Source organism: Caretta caretta, chromosome 2, assembly GCF_965140235.1.
Source record: "Caretta caretta isolate rCarCar2 chromosome 2, rCarCar1.hap1, whole genome shotgun sequence".
Taxonomy (NCBI): Eukaryota; Metazoa; Chordata; order Testudines; family Cheloniidae; genus Caretta; species Caretta caretta.
This window is the reverse complement of record NC_134207.1, coordinates 40736065-40755142: the sequence shown is the minus strand read 5'-3', so window position 1 is coordinate 40755142 and position 19078 is coordinate 40736065. Positions and strand designations below refer to the sequence as shown.

General features: G+C 41.9%; 1 protein-coding gene across 4 annotated transcripts in view; it reads right to left on the bottom strand.

The window, feature by feature from the left end:
- STK3 (serine/threonine kinase 3) overlaps positions 1-19078 on the bottom strand; it is a 297076-nt gene that overhangs the window by 82841 nt on the left and 195157 nt on the right. The gene's annotated exons all lie outside the window — the stretch shown is intronic.

Here is a 19078-nt window from a genome sequence, read left to right as displayed (position 1 = left end):
AGCCTTGCAAAATTCTGTTCGCCCACTCTCCTGAGGCAAGTTTTATTTTTAGGGTTTTTTTTTTTTCATGATCATTATTCATCATGGCAAAGACTAGGAGAGTAGTTTTTGTGCCTGGTCTGGTAAATTTGCATGATATTTAGTGAGGCCAATTTAGAAGAACACTCTCAAAGTTGACAAACTCAAAATGTAACCCATCCCTCTCTAATACTACTCAGTTTTGGGGTGAGATATTGCACCCACAGGTAAGGTACACTGCCTTGACATAAACCATGATTCATGTAACATGATGGAAACTATGCATCTAGAGACTTCTGAGTTAGACAACTTTTTAGTGAGAGGACAGAGTCTCCAGAGACATGAAACCCTATGCTCTGATGTGTGAAAAAGCATCTTCTAAAACTTGTCCAGCTACAACTGTTTTTCAAAACACGTGTTTCAAAACTGCTCCTGGACCACTAAGGATACTAAGCTATTCTCAATGAGCTATATTAATATAGACAATTGGTTACCACGGTAACAAGATGGACAACTATAACTAGCTGTGCTGCTTTATCTCACCATTCTCATTGCTTATTTATATTTGTTCCTCTGTTTAAATTATGGATGAATTATAAACCTATTATATAACTAAGTATATGCAAACTAGTTCCAACCTCTCCATTCCAGTTTGTTAGAAGAAAAAAAATGTTATCACATTGTCTGTACATTTAAACTCTTCATCATGAAACAGTTTCACAGCTGATAGATTAATACTAGAGTTGTGCAAAAGTGATGGAAAAATTTCATGACACTTTTTGTCCTTTCATTATGGATCATTTTGTGACTCAGAAATGTTGTTTTTTTAACTAAATTTTCATCATGCCGATCTTTTTACATTGAAATATTTAACATCTCAAAAAGGAGCCAGGAGGAGAAGGCTCCACATACATCAACAAAAAACAGTATTATGTTATTAACTACATAACGCAAAACTGCAGAAACTTGGATGCGATTTTCAGAAGGAGATTTGTGTTTGGAATAAAAAATTAATTATTAATTGTTGGCATGAGTGACATTTTAAAAGGCACCTAAGCGACTAAAGCACTTCTAAAAATCTCACCTGATTCATAAAAGGAGAACTGCACATAACAGTACCTTTCTATTTAGGTCAAGAAATTGCATCAGGGATAGCTTAAAGAACTGGTAACTAAAAATCTTTATCAATATTTATTCATATATAAGAAAGCAAAAGACTGTTCTAGCTCTGTAAGACCCCTTCCTTACTTCCCCATCTTGTAAAACTCCCACAGAGAGGGCCCTCAATGTGAAGCTGATGACTTGTAGCCCTGTCTGAAGGACATTAATGATGTAGGTTTCAGAGTAGCAGCCGTGTTACTCTGTATTCGCAAAAAGAAAAGGAGTACTAGTGGCACCTTAGAGACTAACCAATTTATTTGAGCATAAGCTTTCGTGAGCTACAGCTCAGTTCGTCGGATGCATTCAGTGGAAAATACAGGCTCCTCACTGTATTTTCCACTGAACGCATCCGACGAACTGAGCTGTAGCTCACGAAAGCTTATGCTCAAATAAATTGGTTAGTCTCTAAGGTGCCACTAGTACTCCTTTTCTTTTTATTAATGATGTAGAAGTTAAGATTACAGAAAAGCAATTATCCTATCTATTTAAATTTAATGCATTATTAATTATCCTTCCCCCCTCCCCCCCACTTTCTATCTACAGTATCTTTAGTTAAACATCTTAAACCTTGATACAATGATAGAAATCACTGCATCTGATTTTCAGTCATTCCATCCTGCACTTGGGGCAGGGATGGAACTGGGGAGCAAAGGTGCATTTAAGCTACTCTTATGCCAGTTCTACCCCAGCTGGGGTGACACGTGACACTCTGCTTAGGTAATTTATACCCCCCCGTCAAAGTCCGTTTATGCTGAAGATATAAAAAGGCCATAGTGTAGCTGAATCAGGTTTAGTATGCCCTGAATTTGACCAGCAGAACTTAAATCAGCAAGCCCTTATTAACTTTATTTAAGGTTGGCCAATTCACTTGGAAACTCACTTCTGCCCCCAAATTTTTAATTTATTTTACATATTGGTGTACTTCCACCATTGGTTGTATGAACAATGATTGTGCAATCAAACTAATAAATTAGTGTCATGTCACATGAACCATCTTCCTCCCTTCCATACAAGAAGCTACTGTCCTAATCCTCTGTAATAAGAAGTACAACAGTCAGAGTTCAGCTGCTAAACTATACACAATGCTCACAAAATGTGTGTCAGATGTGGAGGTGCACACACTACATCTCTGCTCTCTTTGCCGACTTATGAACTGAAATTTATGAGAATGCTGCATGAAGACCAGATTGCCAATATCAACAATCCCCCATCTGGTTCACAAGAACAGACCCTGCACAGCACGGTATGCAACCCTTGTTTGTTTCATATGCCTGCTCACAATCTAAACAAACCCAGCAACTTGAATTTCTTACTTGTTCAATTAAGAAAAAGCCATGTAGCTTCCTGCAAGCATCTGGAAATGGATTGCAATAATAAGACTTGAAGAAGAGCTCTGTGTAGTTCGAAAGCTTGTCTCTCACCAACAGAAATTGGTTCAGTAATACCTCACCCACCTTGTCTCTCACAAAAATCATACAACTAATTTCAAACAAAGCAAAACTAATATATTTTAATACTTCAGAGTGCTCAGAAGAGGGCACAAAATGACTCAACCAAAGATTATTACATGAAAAAAATTTCCCCACCAAATATAGGGAATGTTCCAAGCACAAAGTCAACGGCTGCTCAAATAAATCAGGATAAAACCAGTCAAGGCTAAGGATGGAAACAAGGGGGCTCTCCAATGAAGCTAACTTAGCAGAGCAAGGTTTTTATATATATATATATATATATATATATATATATATATATATATATATATAATTTATGGGAGTTTAAATTAAATTTTATATGCTCTGTAGTCATGTAATGGTATTCTACTATTATCTAATCGTCACATTATACATGTGTAAATGTTAAATAAAGTACTTGGTATCTGCACTATTATTTTATAACGATTATATTCCTAATATATTTGTTTTGCATGGATCCCATTAAAACTATTCTGCCTAGGGTACCAGATGGCTTTTTAAATTTTTGTTACTTTTCCAGAATTTTTATATCACCCAAAATGTATCTACTTAATATATGACACTGTAGTTGCTGCAAAACATGATCTACACATTCTCTGTTTAATGCTAAACAATCTGCATACCATTCCTGTTTGGAAATAATTATATCAAAGACAGAAATCACTACACTCATGTCACTGTAATAAACAGATTTGCCTTTTATCTTTTTCATTAGTTATCCTATACAGAAAAAAATGTTTTTCTCAATGTTTAAGTGCTGCTAAAATAGATTTACTCAGTGAAATGAGACTTTATAACTCTTCCTAAATTAGATTAAGTTGGTAGTGCCAATGCCTAAGTGATTAGTAATTAGACTAATTTATCATTTTGTTATGCTTAGTATAGAACTATTTATTGAGTTTGCATCCCACAACAACACAGATTACCTAAGGAAAGAGGTTTTCAAGAACAATTTTTAGATGTACAATTTCATAGTAAAAAAGTCAAAAGGTAGGGAGAGGACTAATTAACAAAATATATTCAGCAAATTACAATCCAGTGAATTGAGATTTGCCTGTTATTCCTCACACCTGTGATACAGGTGCCAAAGAAATCTGTGAATACGTTCTTTTGCGAAGGAAACAATGAACAGTTCCCTTTATTTGTTTTTGAAAAATACATTCCTTAATTGCTCAAATAAAAAAATTGACAGTCAACACCATCATACAAAGTAATGGATGACTCTCAAACCCAGAATGCAGAAATAACAACAAATAAAGTGAAGAGATCTGCTTAAAGAATAGTGTGTGTCATTTTATTGCCAACTCAAAATAACGGATTCCCTCCAGCATTTAGATATCTAATTGAAACCATTTCTCATGTAGAACAAAACCAGGATAGAAAAAGAATATGTCCATAGAAAGACATGATGGCTATAAAAACAACTACATTAAAAAAGGCTTGGCTATTTAAATAGTTCAAATTAAATAAAACACAATTTGGGCTAATTTGGTTCTCTATTCCAAATTTCAGAGAACCAAGCTACAAGTTTATGAACCTTGGGAGGAAGGAGTGAACCTTCATAAAACCTTTCTTAGCTTGGTCAATTAAATGGCTAAGTCTTGTCTAGAATATCACATCTATATACAGTATAGTTTAAATATGTTTTTAATAATTTAAGGTCATATTCTACCACCCTTACTCACATCAAGTAGTAAACACTGACACATCTACTTGCAAAGTAAGAAACTACTTAACCTAAGTCAGGTAGGCAGAATTGGGGCTTAAATTATTGTTTATACCATGCCATCAAACAGACAAAAGAATGTGCCTAAATGAAGAGTTTCCAATTTAAGTAGTGGATGAAAGAGAAATCCCCAATGATACCTGAATGCAAAACATACATTTAAAAGTGAATACAAAGGATAGAGTTCAAAGAAAGTCGGTTTCATAGTTCATAAAGTTTACAGCCAACCTCTCTGCTTCACACCAAGTTGTGTGTTATTTTATGCAAATTACCAAATATTTTATTTATTAAGCTAATTTACATAGTTGAAAATAATTTGTGTATTACCATAAATGCAAACTTAATGCAAATTGCATAGATTTAGTGCTGATTAAACATGTCAGCTCAACAGCCGCGAGAAAAAGGAAGAAGGATGGTCCTGTGGTTAGAGTACTAACCTAGGATTTGACTTCTCAGACCCAGGTTCAGTTCCCTGATCCGTCACAGATTTCCTATGTTGCCCTGAAAGTCACTTAACCTCTCTGTGAATCAGTTCCCCATCTGTACAATGGGGATAACAGCACTCCCCCACTCCCCAAAGGGGTGTTGTAAAAATAAAGAAAGACAGTGAGGCACTCCGATACTATGGTAATAGAGGCCATATAAGTACCATAAATAGATAGAATAAAGTCTTCTGTTTATCAGTAGGGCAAACTTCACACTCCCCATGGCCTAGCCAATATGCCTCAACCACAGTGCCGGGGGAAAGATTTCTTAGTGGTAAAGGGATTGTTCAGTCTCAATGGTCTATGAGACTCTTGACCTCTCTAATATGTCTACCTATTCGTAAAAAAACATGATGGTAAGATGGAAGGGATCTCAAATAGGGACTACCAAACATCTGTAAGGATACGTGAACTAGAACCTGGGTCTGCAATGCCTGAGACAGCTGATGTTTCCACAATGCCATGGGGAGGCAATGCCGAACCACAGCCAGGGAGCACTGGAGAGTAGGTGCCTAGGGACCTAGGGTAACAGTACTCTGTGTCCCTCTGTTGGCAAGTGCACTATGTAATTCTGGGAGGTGCCCCAAGAAGTTGTCCTGGCAACTACACAGACTTCTGGCCTGCTGAGATTCCAAACTTCACCTCATCTCCTGATCTCTGGACTCTGACCTGACTCTGACCTTAGTTCTTGCGTCCTGACTCCAGCCTGGGACTACCTCTGATCTCCGGTCTCTGACCCTAGCCTGACTCTGACTCCCAACGCTCGCTTACTGAACCCAGCACTAGCGATTTCTCTGACCTCTGCTCTCCGACTACCGTCCTTGACATGTGGACCCAGCCCAGCTGTGACTGTTAGGCCAGACCATCTATGCCCCAGTTCCTTCCAATATCCACCAGAGGGAAACAAATTGTAATCCCTATTAAAACGGTCTTAATTCAAACTGGTGACTTATGGCTGAAATACCCTATAGCTAACTCATCAGCAGGGATCCTAGTTTTCCATGATAAACCCCCTCCAAAATTCTCCAATAAAAAACATGAAAATCTGCCTTTTTCCATGATTAAAATGAAACACTGAACTTTAGTTTCCCTAGTCACAATATATATAGGTATCAGTTGAACACAACGTTCTATTGACATACTTATAATATTTAAGCAAGTTCAAAGCCTACCAGTGCCATTAATCATTATAATAAAATAAAAATTAATAGAATTGCAATCTGTATTTCTTACATATACCAAATACTTTTATGTCTGTGTTCTATATTTTCAGAAAATTGTTCCTTAAATGCACAAAAAATAAAGCAAAAATTGCTTTTATATTAAAATTACTCTCTTTCTGAGTTAGTCCTGGAAGCTAAAGTGAAATTTGAGATGCATTAAAACACAAAGCCCTATATGCCATTGAGTAACATCTATATGCCAGAAGCAGTTTTTTGAAGTATGTGTAGCTATGTAAATTTAAAGCGCATTCAAAAATCAACCACAAGATGGGAAGGTTGTGTGCACTGAATAAATGATACTGGTGCTTTCAGTACAATTTAGTTAATAGTTAATATATGTTTTTATTTTTTCACAAAATGTAAAAACTAAAGATTCTCTGTAAAAATGCAATTTCCCTGTTTTTCCACAGCAAACCGATTTCTAGGATCCCTGCTCATCAGCAGTGCTTTGAGACATCAAGTCTCCCAATAAGTGACAATTTAAGAAGGGGTATTATCAATACATATTACATTAAAAAAACCTACGTTAAAAGAACATGACGGTTCTAAAGCAGTGGTTCTCAAACTAGGGCCACCACTTGTTCAGGGAAAGCCCCTGGCGGGCTGGGCCGGGTTGTTTACCTGCTGCATCCGCAGGTTCGGCTGATCGCGGCTCCCACTGGCCGTGGTTGGCCACTCCAGGCCAATGGGGGCTGCGGGAAGCGGCGCGAGCCAAGGGAATCGCGGCCGGGGGGAACCGTGATCGGCCGAACCTGCAGACGCAGCAAGTAAACAAACCGTCCCAGCCCGCCAGGGGCTTTCCCTGAACAAGCGGCGGCCCTAGTTTGAGAACCCCTGTTCTAAAGTCAAGCAAGTGTGTCAATGCTGCCAAATTCCTCAGTGCTAAGTGCATCCAAGATGTATGATACTTGGAAGGTCTGCTGTTCTGCCTTTTCCAAGCTACTACAAAGCGTAGTTCCTTCTAACTATGCATGTTCAGCACAGAGATATTCTGCATTTTGTACGGGCCAGTGCTGGCTACAGAGGCAGAATGTGGAGAGGCAGGAAAACTTTGCAGGGAGACAGCTTACTCCTTGCCATGCTGAAGATCCAAGAAGCAAACCAAAGGTAGAGGTGAAAGACAGGAAGGGAAAAATCTGAAGGACCCCACTAAAAATGGTGCAGCCTGTATCCTGCTGTGCATGGAATCCATGATTAATCTGTCATCATTTATGGCTAACCACTGGTATATGTAAAAAGATTTGGTATCTTAGACCCCAGTCCAGCAAAGCACTAAGCATGTGCTTAATTTTAATGGGACTATTCATAGAATCATAGGTTAGAAGGCACTGCAAGGGTCATCTAGTCTAAACTCCTATCAAGATGCAGGATTTCTTGTGTCTATTCATGTGCTTACAGTGTTTTTAAACACTTTATTTTCTTAAGTCCCTGCTGTACTGGGGCCTAAGCAAATAAAATGTTTAAAAATCTGTATTGGTTATTCATTTATCTGCGTTTCACTGTCATAAAAGAAGACACGTATTCCTGGGTTTCAGCTTTTGGCATGAGATTTAGAAACAGATTAGCAAAGTAAAAGAATCTGGAACCCTTCGATGAGTAACAGATATGGAATGTCACAGCCTTCTTTTTCAACAGAGGAAAACAAAACTGATATGCCATTTCCCAAGGGAAGTTGGATGAGTGAGTGTTAATATATCATAATTAATGCCTTCAGTATGCAGAATTACAAGTAAATAATTTCAGATTTTTTCTGCCAACACAATTAGATTATTAAAAAGAACATAGCCCCAGCAGCTACAAAGCTCAAGCAAGGCCTTCTTGAAAACAGATGTGGTAGAATCCTTATTCATGCTGAAGAGCATCTTACTCTGCAAGTGCAGGCTACACGAGACCACTTGTGGAGAAAGTACTAGTCAACATGAGTAAAGGGTATAAGAATCAGGTCCACTGAAATTACCTACAAGGGGCCCGATCCAGCACAATTTATTCTGCCAAAACTCCCACTGACTTCAGTTGGAGCTTTGTCTGGGCAAATAATGTAGCATTACACCAATAACCAGAAATAGAAACAATCAGATCAGGAAATTCAGAAAGACACCATGACCAGAAGACACAAGGCAATAGAGGTAAGTCTCAATTTTCCATCTAGCATTAATGGATAGACAATACACAGATCAGTCCAGTATTCTCAAGTCAGCGTTATATCATTTTTGTTGTTTCAAAACAAAGAATTTTATTTTAATATACTTCTATCCTGATTCGCAGGTACTGAGAAGAAAAGGTTACTCACTTGGTGCAGTAACTGGAGTTCTTTGAGATGTGTGTCCCTGATGGTGCTCCACTTTAGGTGTGTATGTGCCGCTGCACCTTTTTCAGAGACATATGGTAGCAGTGCCCTTTCTGCCTGGACATGCACCCAACATATCCTCATGTCCCATACCAAGGCTATATAAGGCTGCGTAGGCAAACTGCCCTCACTTCCTTCTCTACAGCAAAGCTCAGAGAGGCAGGTTGAAGCAGAGGGGAGGAAGGTGGGAGGTGGAGCATCCACAGAGACACACATCTTGAAGAACTCCAGTTACTGCACAAGGTGAGTCAGAGCTGTAACTAAGCATTTTTAGTGCCTGGGGCAAGGAATCATATTGGTGCCCTCTAAAAGCAACATGTGGGGAGTCACAAGGTCATGTGCTGCCCCAATTTCTGCCTCCTATTTAGCACAGAGATTATCAAACTGTGGGGTGCACCTCCCTAGGGGGATGTATCCCACAGTTTGAAAACCGTTGCCTCCTGCCAGGAGCCAGCAGAGCGGAAGCTGGTGGGAGCCTCCCAGCCCGCTCGGGCCCCTGGCTCTCCTTGCTGTGGGAGCTGGGCGCTGACTGGCTGCCCAGAAGACCTCTCTGCCTTGCTCCCTGAGCCAGGCTGCCTCTGCACAGCTGGGTGCTCCCCAGGGCGGGTAGCACAGCTCTAAGCTACATCCCTGACACACTCCTGTCTCTGCTCTGAAAGCCCTTGGTGCCAGCAGGCAATACCACTTGGAGTCGGCCCCGGCCTATGAAGCCTGGCTGACATGAGATGCCTCCCAAGTTGCTCCCTGGAATACTCATTCCCTTTGAGCACCTGCCTCTCAGCAGCCCGGTCACACCCCACTCGCCGCCCAGGGCCCTGCTCTTGCAGCTTGGTCACTCTTCCCACACTCCCTGCCTGCTGAGCGGAACCGCCCCTTGATCCCCTTCACTGCACTGCCCCTGCCCCAGCCCAGTGGCTGCCGGGCTCGTGGTGATACAGCCTGATCTCTGAGCTCGGCCATGCATGCCTGGTGGCCAGCCTAGGTTCTGGGGGTAAGCAGCTACTGGCAGGGCAAACTCACTCCCACCAACTCCAGAAACCAAGTCCATGAGAACAGAGCAACCCCTAGGGTTACCATATTTCAAGTTCCCAAATAGAGGACACTGCCAAGGGGAGGAGGAGCTGGAGGGGACACCTGGGGGGTGCTGGAAGGGATATCTGTGGGGGCACTGGAGGGGGTACCTGCAGCAGGGGTACCCACTGGAGGTGGGTTCCCAGTGTTGGGGGGATGAGCTGACTTAATGGGGGAGCCCCACCTGCCACTGCTGTCAAGGGGACGCTGCATGCGGGGCTCCTGCTTTCCTGCCATTCCCCTATACCCTTTTCTCCCCCCATTCCCCTTCCCCCCCCACTCCCACATCTCCTTGCTCCCTTCCCTTATCCCCTTCTCTTCCCCCTGCCCTATCCCATGCCCCTTCCTTCCCCACTGCCTCTTCCCCCACCTCAGCCCCCTTTCCCTATATTCCCCACACACACTGCGGGCACTCACCGTTGTCCAGAAAATTAGGTTAAGGGCCATATAGGGCACCCAACACACGTAGAAAAGGAAAATGACTGGCGCAAGGACCCAGGAGGTGGCGTCCAGCTTTAGAGGCAGGAGAAGCAGCTCCTGATTATCCCCTGTGCTCCCTGCCCAGGCCTCTGCTTGTGATTTGGGGGGGGGGGGGAACTACACCCATAAACTCCCACTGATGCGGCTGGGCCCAATCCTGCAGGGGTGGGGGGCTGACACCACTTGGCCTGATCCTGCGCTGCCCCATTTTTGCGCCCCTGCTGGCTCTGTGCCCTGGGCAGCTGCTCCTCTTTCCCCACCCTAGTTACGGCCAGGGCCAGCTCCAAGCACCAGCATTCCAAGCAAGTGCTTGGGGCGGAAGTTAGAAAGGGGCAGCAGTGTTTCCGCGGTGGCGGCAATTTCGGCGGCAGCTCCTCTGTTCCGCCGGCCGTGGCGGCAATTCGGCAGCAGTTTTTTTCACTGCTTGGGGCGGCAAAAACTGTAGAGCCGGCCCTGGTTACGGCCCTGAGGTGAGTAACCTCTCCTTCTTTGAGTAGTGTCTGTAGGGGTGCTTCATGTTAGGTGATTCCCTAGCAGTAATCCTTTCAGGAGATCTGAGTTTCAGAAAAGAGTCCATTACTGAAGAAGAAACTTGTTGCCTTCTGCTGCATCTAATCTTGCAGCGTGAATTAGGGCATAATGGTAGGAAAACATATGCATCAAGGATCATGTTGCAGCTCTGCAGATTTCACTAACCATAACATCTTTGAGTAGAGCTACAGACATAGACTGTGATCTAGTCAAGTGTGCAGCCACTCTTAAGAGAGGTGTAACCTCAGCTAAATCGTAGCAGGCAATAATAAATCCAGAGATTCATTTAGAAAGGCTCTGAGTGGAGACAGGCACTCCCTTAGACCTATTTTCAACAGAAACAAAGGAATCTAGGAGTCTTCCTGAATGGCCTAGTCCTGTCCAAGTAAAAGGCCAACGCCCTCTTAACATCTAGTATAGTATTAAACACAGACTCTTGTGTAGACTGATGTGGCTTAGTTAAAAAACCCGGAAGGCGAATGATTTGGCTGCAATTCAGAGGGCACCTTGGGTAAGAACTTTGGATGAGGTCATAAAGATACCTTCTCCTTGGAGAACAAAATAAAGGGAGGGTCTGCCATTAGAGCCCCCATATCCCCAAGCCTTCAAGTAGAAGTGATGGCTACCAAGAAGGCCATTTTCATAGACAGATGTAGCAGTAAGCATGTAGCTAATGGCTCAACAGGTTGTCTCATGAGACAGTTAAGAACCAGGTTGAGATCCCAAAGTGGTGTAACGGCTCTAATATATGGACAAAGATTGGTAAATCCTTTTAGGAATCTCGCTGTGGTCGGATAAGCCAAGAAATCTTCCACTGACACATGGAAAGCTGTTATTGCTGGTAAATGAACCTTGATGGAACACATAGAAGGCCTGAATTTTTCAAGTCCAAGAGGTAATCCAAAATTGAGGAAAGAGACGACTGGATAGGAGAAAGATGGCGCTGGTTACACCAAATGTTATATCTTTCCATTTCTGAAGAAAGTATGTCTAGTAGATTCCTTTTTGCTATCTAACAGTATCTTTTGCACTTCCGACGCACGTGTGATCTGTAGTCCTGAGAGCCATTGAGGAATCAAGTTTGTAGTTGCAGGACATTCAGACTGGGATGAAGCATCTGATTCACATCCTGAGACAACAGTAAAGGTTTGATTGGGAGCTGCCACGGAGACAGAGAGGTGAGTGTGATGAGGTAAGGAAACCAAATTTTGGCTTGGTCCTTTGACTTTTTTGGTTCTTATTATAAGAGGTGGCTTTTGGGGTATGCTGTCTGTCCCCTTTCACTGACTGCATCCACAACCACAAAATTTGATGCTAGATGAGAAAATAAAAACTCAGAATCCCTGCCCAGAACATAGTATTTATCAAACCTCTTGCATGTGGCAGGGTTGGGGGCGGGAGATGTTGCTGGACTTGGCTCCATCATTAGTATTCTATAGTTCATTTCCGTGTTTTTACTGGATCTTCCCTTTAACAACAAATGCAGTGGGAGTACTAGTCGCTAACAGGATTACTTCTTGACAAGAGAGGCGCCTTTTACATCTTGGGGAGCCCAGCCTTCCTGACAGAAGAAAAAGCTGTTCAAGCCCCGCAGTAGGGGGAAAAGAAAAAAAATGTGTGTATGTATTTTAAGAAAAGGGGAACAAATGTTCCAACTATATGGTACTAAACCTACTACTACTAAGAACTAACTATAAAGCTAAAAGACTAATAAAAGGGGTGGGGGGGGGTACACAGTGAACAGGCACATGCTAGACTCCACCACTGGCCAAAGGAGGTTGAGAAGAAAGTGATGGCGGTTCACCAACACAGCCTTATATAGCCTTGGTACAGGGCATGAGGAGGTGTAGGACAGTGGTTCTCAAACTAGGGGCGCTGCTTGTTCAGGAAAAGCCCCTGACGGGCTGGCCCAGTTTGTTTACCTGCTGCGTCCGCAGGTTTGGCCAATCGTGGCTCCCACTGGCTGCGGTTTGCTGCTCCAGGCCAATGGGGGCTGCAGGAAGGGCGGCCAGCATGCCCCTCGGCCTGCGCCGCTTTCTGCAGCCCCCATTGGCCTGGAACTAATTTTTTGGTTAGTATTTGGAAAACTAGCAAATAAAATATACTAGGATATTGACTATCTAGCAGTACAACACAAAGAAAATATACCTTCTGGATTGAAGAATTTATGCCCCACTTCTGCAACATTTCTGCACAAGCATAAACCAATTGAATGCTTGCAGGAAAAAGTGGTAATCCCAATATTTTATTTCTCTGAATGCAAAAATAGTCCACCCAATTTCATTTTTTAAAAAATCCTTGTATAAGCAAAAGATCTTAAATATTTCCTTTACTATTAACTTTGTTTAAAGCTAAAATATGCATCTGACTTTTTTTAATTAATTGCAAAGTTTGAGTGGCACATCTTCCCTTTTACACCGCATTAACAAAAGCCAGATGCACTAATAAACTTGATATTACTTTTCCCTCTCCAGACATCTGAATACGGTCTGTTACCCTCCATTATTGTGGCACTTTTTGTTCTGCCCTTCTGGCTAAAGAGTAAAGTATTTGTTGGCTGCTACCATTGGCACATTATGTATTTGCCTGGGGAGTGTGGTAAAACATAGTACAATCCTCCTCCCTTTTACAGAATAATCATATCATCTTTCATATGAGACTGGCCACTACCATCTGACATGGTGCTAGCTCTTCCACCTGGTATCACAAAGCACTATTACAGTGTGTTAGCATAAGAGTGGGTCTGGAGCAGCATCCTTACTTTAGAATTAAAGTGTTAACTTTCGATCCCTAAACAAACATAGCAGTCACGATTGCCTGTATTCACTTTTAGAATCTCTATCTTGGTCCCATTAAGTATAATTCCACTTGAGATAGAATAGAGTTGTTTAGTACTAAAAGTTCTCTATTATTTATCTTTTTCATAAATGATTTAAAAGACTGTATGTCAGTAATCTAAAAAATTAATGTTGATTTCATGTAAGTAGGAAATTTATTATGCATGCTTCCCAGAGATTTATCCTTTTGGAAAGTCTCTTGCAGACCTTTCAGCAGTATTGCCAATAATTTTTTTCAAAGCATTCTAATTTGAAAAAAACATACCCGTTTCTGACTGCTTAAAGACAAACCGAAGTATTCTGAAAATAAATAAATACATAACAATTGCCCTACTGGTTAAAACCAATGGTCCTTCTAATCCAGTATCTTGTCTCTGACAGCAGCCAGTACCAAACTAAAACATTAATCCTAAATAAAGTAACTTATACTTTTATTCTTGTTTTATCCATATAAACATCTAATCCTTTTTTAATCCTCTTAGTCTCAATAATGTATTTTGCAACAACTGCCACAAATTAATATTGTTCTAGTCATGTTGGTCCTAGGATATGAGAGAGACAAGGTGGGTGAAGTAATATGCTCCAGACCTAAAGGGCTCTGTAAAGCTCAAAATCCTTGTCTCTTTTACCCACTGTTGTTGGTCCAGTAAAATATATTGGATCCATCTTGTCTCTCACAAATTAATATTGTGTAAAAACACATATTCAAGTTTTAGTAGGTTTTTAAAACAGCATCACCACTTCATGTAACTTTTAAAATGTTGTTTGTAATTTTTTGTGCTACTGGTTCATTCTATCAATCATCTGAGATTTCAAATAATTTTGTATATTTATTTAAAAAAATCTTTTCAGTTGAATTTTAAAAAAGCTAAAGCACTGAAGAGGTTCAATAACAGTAAGTCACTATATGATTTCTTGCTAAAGATTATAAATTATTTAGGCCTTGATACACATAGCAAACAAGTTGATACATGTGAGTAGTCTCACTGAGTTCAGTGGGACTACTGCTAATCTAGTGAGGAGGACTTTAAACTAGGTTCGCTGGGACATGGTGACCTAAGCCCAGAGGTAAGGGGGGAAGTAGGATACTGGGAGGAAACACAAGGATGAGGGTGCAACAGGGGAGTCCTCCTTGGTTCATACTGAGAAAGCAGGGCAATTGGCGAGTTATCTTAGGTGCCTATACACGAAAGCAAGAAGCCTGGGAAACAATCAAGAAGAATTGAAAGTCCTGGCACAGTCAAGGAACTATGATGTGATTGAAATAACAGAGACTCAGTGGAGTAACTCACATGACTGGAGCACTGTCATGGATGGGTATAAACTGTTCAGGAAGGACAGGCAGCGGAAAAAAGGTGGAGGAGTTACACTGTATGTGAGGGAGCAGTATGATTGCTCAGAGCTACAATATGAAACTGGAGAAACCTGTTGTGAGTCTTTGGGTTAAGTTTGGAGGCAAGAGCAACAAGGGCAGGGGTGGCCAACCTGAGCCTGAGAAGGAGCCAGAATTTACTAATGTACATTGCTAAAGAGCCACAGTAATACGTCAGCAGCCCCCATCAGCTCCTCCCACAGCGCCTCCCGCCCACCAGCAGCTCCGCGGATCAGAGCCTCCCTTTCCCTCCCCGCATCTCCCGATCAGCTGTTTCGTGACGTGCAGGAGACTCTGGGGGGAGGGGGAGGAGCAAGGGCATGGCAGGCTCAGGGGATGGATGGGAGGGGTGGAGTGGGGGCAGGGCTTGTGGCAGAGCTAGGGGTTGAGCAGTGAGCACCCCCCGGCACATTGGAAAGTTGGCACCTGTAGCTCCAGCCCTGGAGTCGGTGCCTATACAAGGAGCTGCATATTAACTTCTGAAGAGCCGCATGTGGCTCCAGAGACACAGGTTGGCCATCCTCGAACAAGAGTGATGTTGTGGTGGGCATCGGCGATAGACCACCAGACCAGGAGAATGAGGTAGACGAGGCTTTCTTCGGAGAACTAACTGAAGTTTCCAGATCACAGGCCCTGGTTCTCATGGGGGACTTCAATCACCCTGACATCTGCTGGGAGAGCAATACACAGCCAAACCAGGAAGTTTTTGGAGAGTGTTGGGGACAACTTCCTGGAGCAAGTGCTGGAGGAACCAAGTATGGGCCATGCTCCTCTTAACTTGCTTCTCACAAACAGGGAAGAATTGGTATGCGAAGTACAAGTGGGTGGCAACCTGGGCAGCAGTGACCATGAGATGGTTGAGTTCAGGATCCTGACAAAAGGAAGAAAGGAGATCAGAAGAATATAGACCCTGGACTTCAGAAAAGCAGACTTTGACTCCCTCAGGAAACTGACGGGTAGGATCCCCTGGGAGGCTAATATGAGAGGGAAAGGAGTCCAGGACGACTAGCTGTATTATAAAGAAGACTTATTGAGGGTGCAGGAACCAACCATCCTGATGTGCAGAAAGAATAACAAATATGGCAGGCAACCAGCTTGGCTTAACAGAGAAATCTTCAGTGAGCTTAAACACAAAAAGGAAGCTAACAAGAAGTGGAAACTTGAACAGATGACTAGGGAGGAGTATAAAAATATTGCTCAAGAATGCAGGGGTGTAACGAGGAAGGCCAAAGCACAACTGGAGTTGCAGCTAGCAAGGGATGTGAAGGGTAGCAAGAAGGGTTTCTACAGGTATGTTTGAAACAAGAAAAAGGTCAGGGAAAGTGTGGGACCCCTACTGAATGGGGGAGGCAACCTAGTAACCGATAATGTAGAAAAAGCTGAAGTATTCAAAGCTTTTTTTGCCTCGGTCTTCACAGACAAAGTCAGCTCCCGGAATGCTGCACTGTAGTGGGAGGAGGTGAGCAGCCCTCAGTAGTGAAAGAACAGGTTAAGGCCTATTTAGAAAAGCTGGACATGCACAAGTCCAGGGGCTAGATCTAATGCATCCGAGAGTGCTGAGGTAGTTGGCTGATGTGATTGCAGAGCCACAATCTTTTAAAACTTGCGGCAAGCTGGGGAGGTCCCAGACAATAGGAAAAAGGGAAATATAATGCCCATCTTTAACAAAAGGGAAGAAGGAGAATCCAGGGAACTACAGACCAGTCAGCCTCACCTCAGTCCCTGAAAAAATCATGGAGCAAGTCCTCAAGGAATCCATTTTGGAGCACTTGGGAGAAGAGGAAGGTGATCAGGAACAGTCAACATAGATTCACAAAGGGCAAGTCATGCCTGACCAACCTGATTGCCTTCTATGATGAGATAACTGGCTCTGTGGATACGGGGAAAGCGGTGGATGTGATATATCTTGACTTTAGCAAAGCTTTTGATATGGTCTCCTACAGTATTCTTGCCAGCAAGTTAAAGTAGTATGGATTGGATGAATGGACTATAAGGTGGATAGAAAGCTGGCTAAATCATCGGGCTCAATGAGTAGTGATCAACGGCTTGATGTCTAGTTGGCAGCTGGTATCAAGCGGAGTGCCCCAGGGGTCTGTCCTGGGACCAGTTTTGTTCAACATCTTCATTAATGATCTGGATAATGGGATGGATTGCACCCTCAGCAAGTTTGAGGATGACACTAAGCTGGGGGGAGAGGTAGATATGCTGGAGGATAGGGATAGGGTCCAGAGTAATCTAGACAATTTGGAGGACTGGGCTAAAAGAAATCTGATGAGGTTCAACAAGGGCATGTGCAGAGTCCTGCACTTCGGACAGAAGAATCCCATGCACCACTACAGGCTGGGGACCGACTGGCTAAGCAGCAATTCTGCAGAAAAGGACCTGGGGATTACAGTAGATGAGAAGCTGGATATGAGTCAACAGTGTGTCCTTGTTGCCAAGAAGGCTAAAGGCATATTGGGCTTCATTAGTAGGAGCATTGCCAGCAGATCGAGGGAAGTGATTATTCCCCTCTATTCGGCACTGCTGGGGCCAAATCTGGAGTATTGCATCCAGTTTTTGGGCCACCCACTACAGAAAGGATGTGGACAAATTGGAGAGAGTCCAGCGGTGGGCAACAAAAATGATTAGGGGGCTGGAGCACATAACTTATGAGGAGAGGCTGAGGGAAGTGGGCTTATTTAGTCTGCAGAAGAGAAGAGTCAGGGTGGGATCTGATGGCAATGTTCAGCTACTGAAGGGGGTTCCAAAGCAGATGGAGGTAGGCTGTTCTCAGTGGTAGCAGATGAGAGAACAAGGAGCAATGGTCTCAAGTTGCAGTGGGGAAGATCTAAGTTGGATATTAGGAAACACTATTTCACAAGGAGGCTGCTGAAGCACTGGAATGGGTTACCTAGAGAAGTAGTGGAATCTCCATCCTTAGAGGTGTTTAAGGCCCGGCTTAACAAAGCCCTGGCTGGGATGATTTAGTTGGGGTTGGTCCTGCTTTGAGCAGGGGGTTGGACTAGATGACCTCTTGAGGTCTCTTCCAACCCTAATCTTCTATGATTTGTGTAAATTTACTTGTGGATAAATATTTACAGGTTCAGGACCTTAGAATTTACAAGTGTATTCATTTTGTTTGTAATTATTGCCCATCCGTAAAAGCAAAACAGTTTTTACAACAGTTCTAAAGTAGTTTTATTACCACCATATAAACCACATTTAGATACAGATAGTTATTTTCCAATGAATAATGTACTTGTTATTTCACTTGTTGATTATGAAGATGCTGGCTATTGTATTTTTGTAGCATAGAAAAAAACAGTGTACTTATTCAAAAGCTTTATTCTTCTACAGCAACAGTTTATATTGTACTGTTTCACTTGCCGTATCATAGTAGCTTAAATGTAAGAGTCAGCTTTATTTAGAAAGACAGTAAGTGAAAACGGAGAAAAAAATCCCACACCTACAGCTGTCACTTAAAATTAAATGCAGTGTTTTTCAATTTCTGAAGGTATCGTGATCAAATTTAGCTACTACAGTGTAGTGAAGGAAAGATCATGTTAAAGCTACAATAGGTATGTTAAATTCCCTTGTTTAGAAAGGTTAGAAAATATAAAAGAGTGGGGAAAAAAACGGTTACAGCTATACATCACGTGTCCAAGTCAATCTTATCAGTTTATTTATTTCATTTTGATAAAAGAACATTTTAAAACTATATCAGTTTACTGGCTGCTTGGAGACAGTTCTTTTTTTCTCTGCCATATTTTTCATTGTTATCTTTAAAAAAACCCCACATTTTGAAGGAAAAGACATTCAAGCTGGTGTAACAGAGAGCAAACAGATCAGCGTATTATTTCTAAAGATGTAATAATTTGTTCCAGAAATCACAGGAATTGTAATACAAGTTGTACCAAAAGACTCAAAGGACACATTAAATGATCTTATTCAATCTACTTAGGAGATATGTAAATTGCTCTGCCTAGTTTAAAATTCTTTCTACATGTCTCACTTGAGATATTAACTCAAAAAAACCCATTTACAGTATATTCATATTTTTGAAGGCTTTAATAAACTAGATCACACAAGAAGTTCGATAAAGATAAAAACTACAATACAAAATTGAAAAGCGCCAAGAATACATTTACTGAAAGGAATTTTTTTTTAATGTTTTCACTCCAATCTACCACTCTCTTTTAGAAGTCATGTTCCGTGTTGTTATAACAGCTAGAACATGACTTTATTATTAAATATTTGGAAGTTATCCTTGAAAGATGACTTATTTTGTTTGCACTACTAGAAAGCTATAGAAAGGATTAATTAATTTTAGCATATATAAAATAAACAGTATGCAAGGAAATAAACATTAGAAA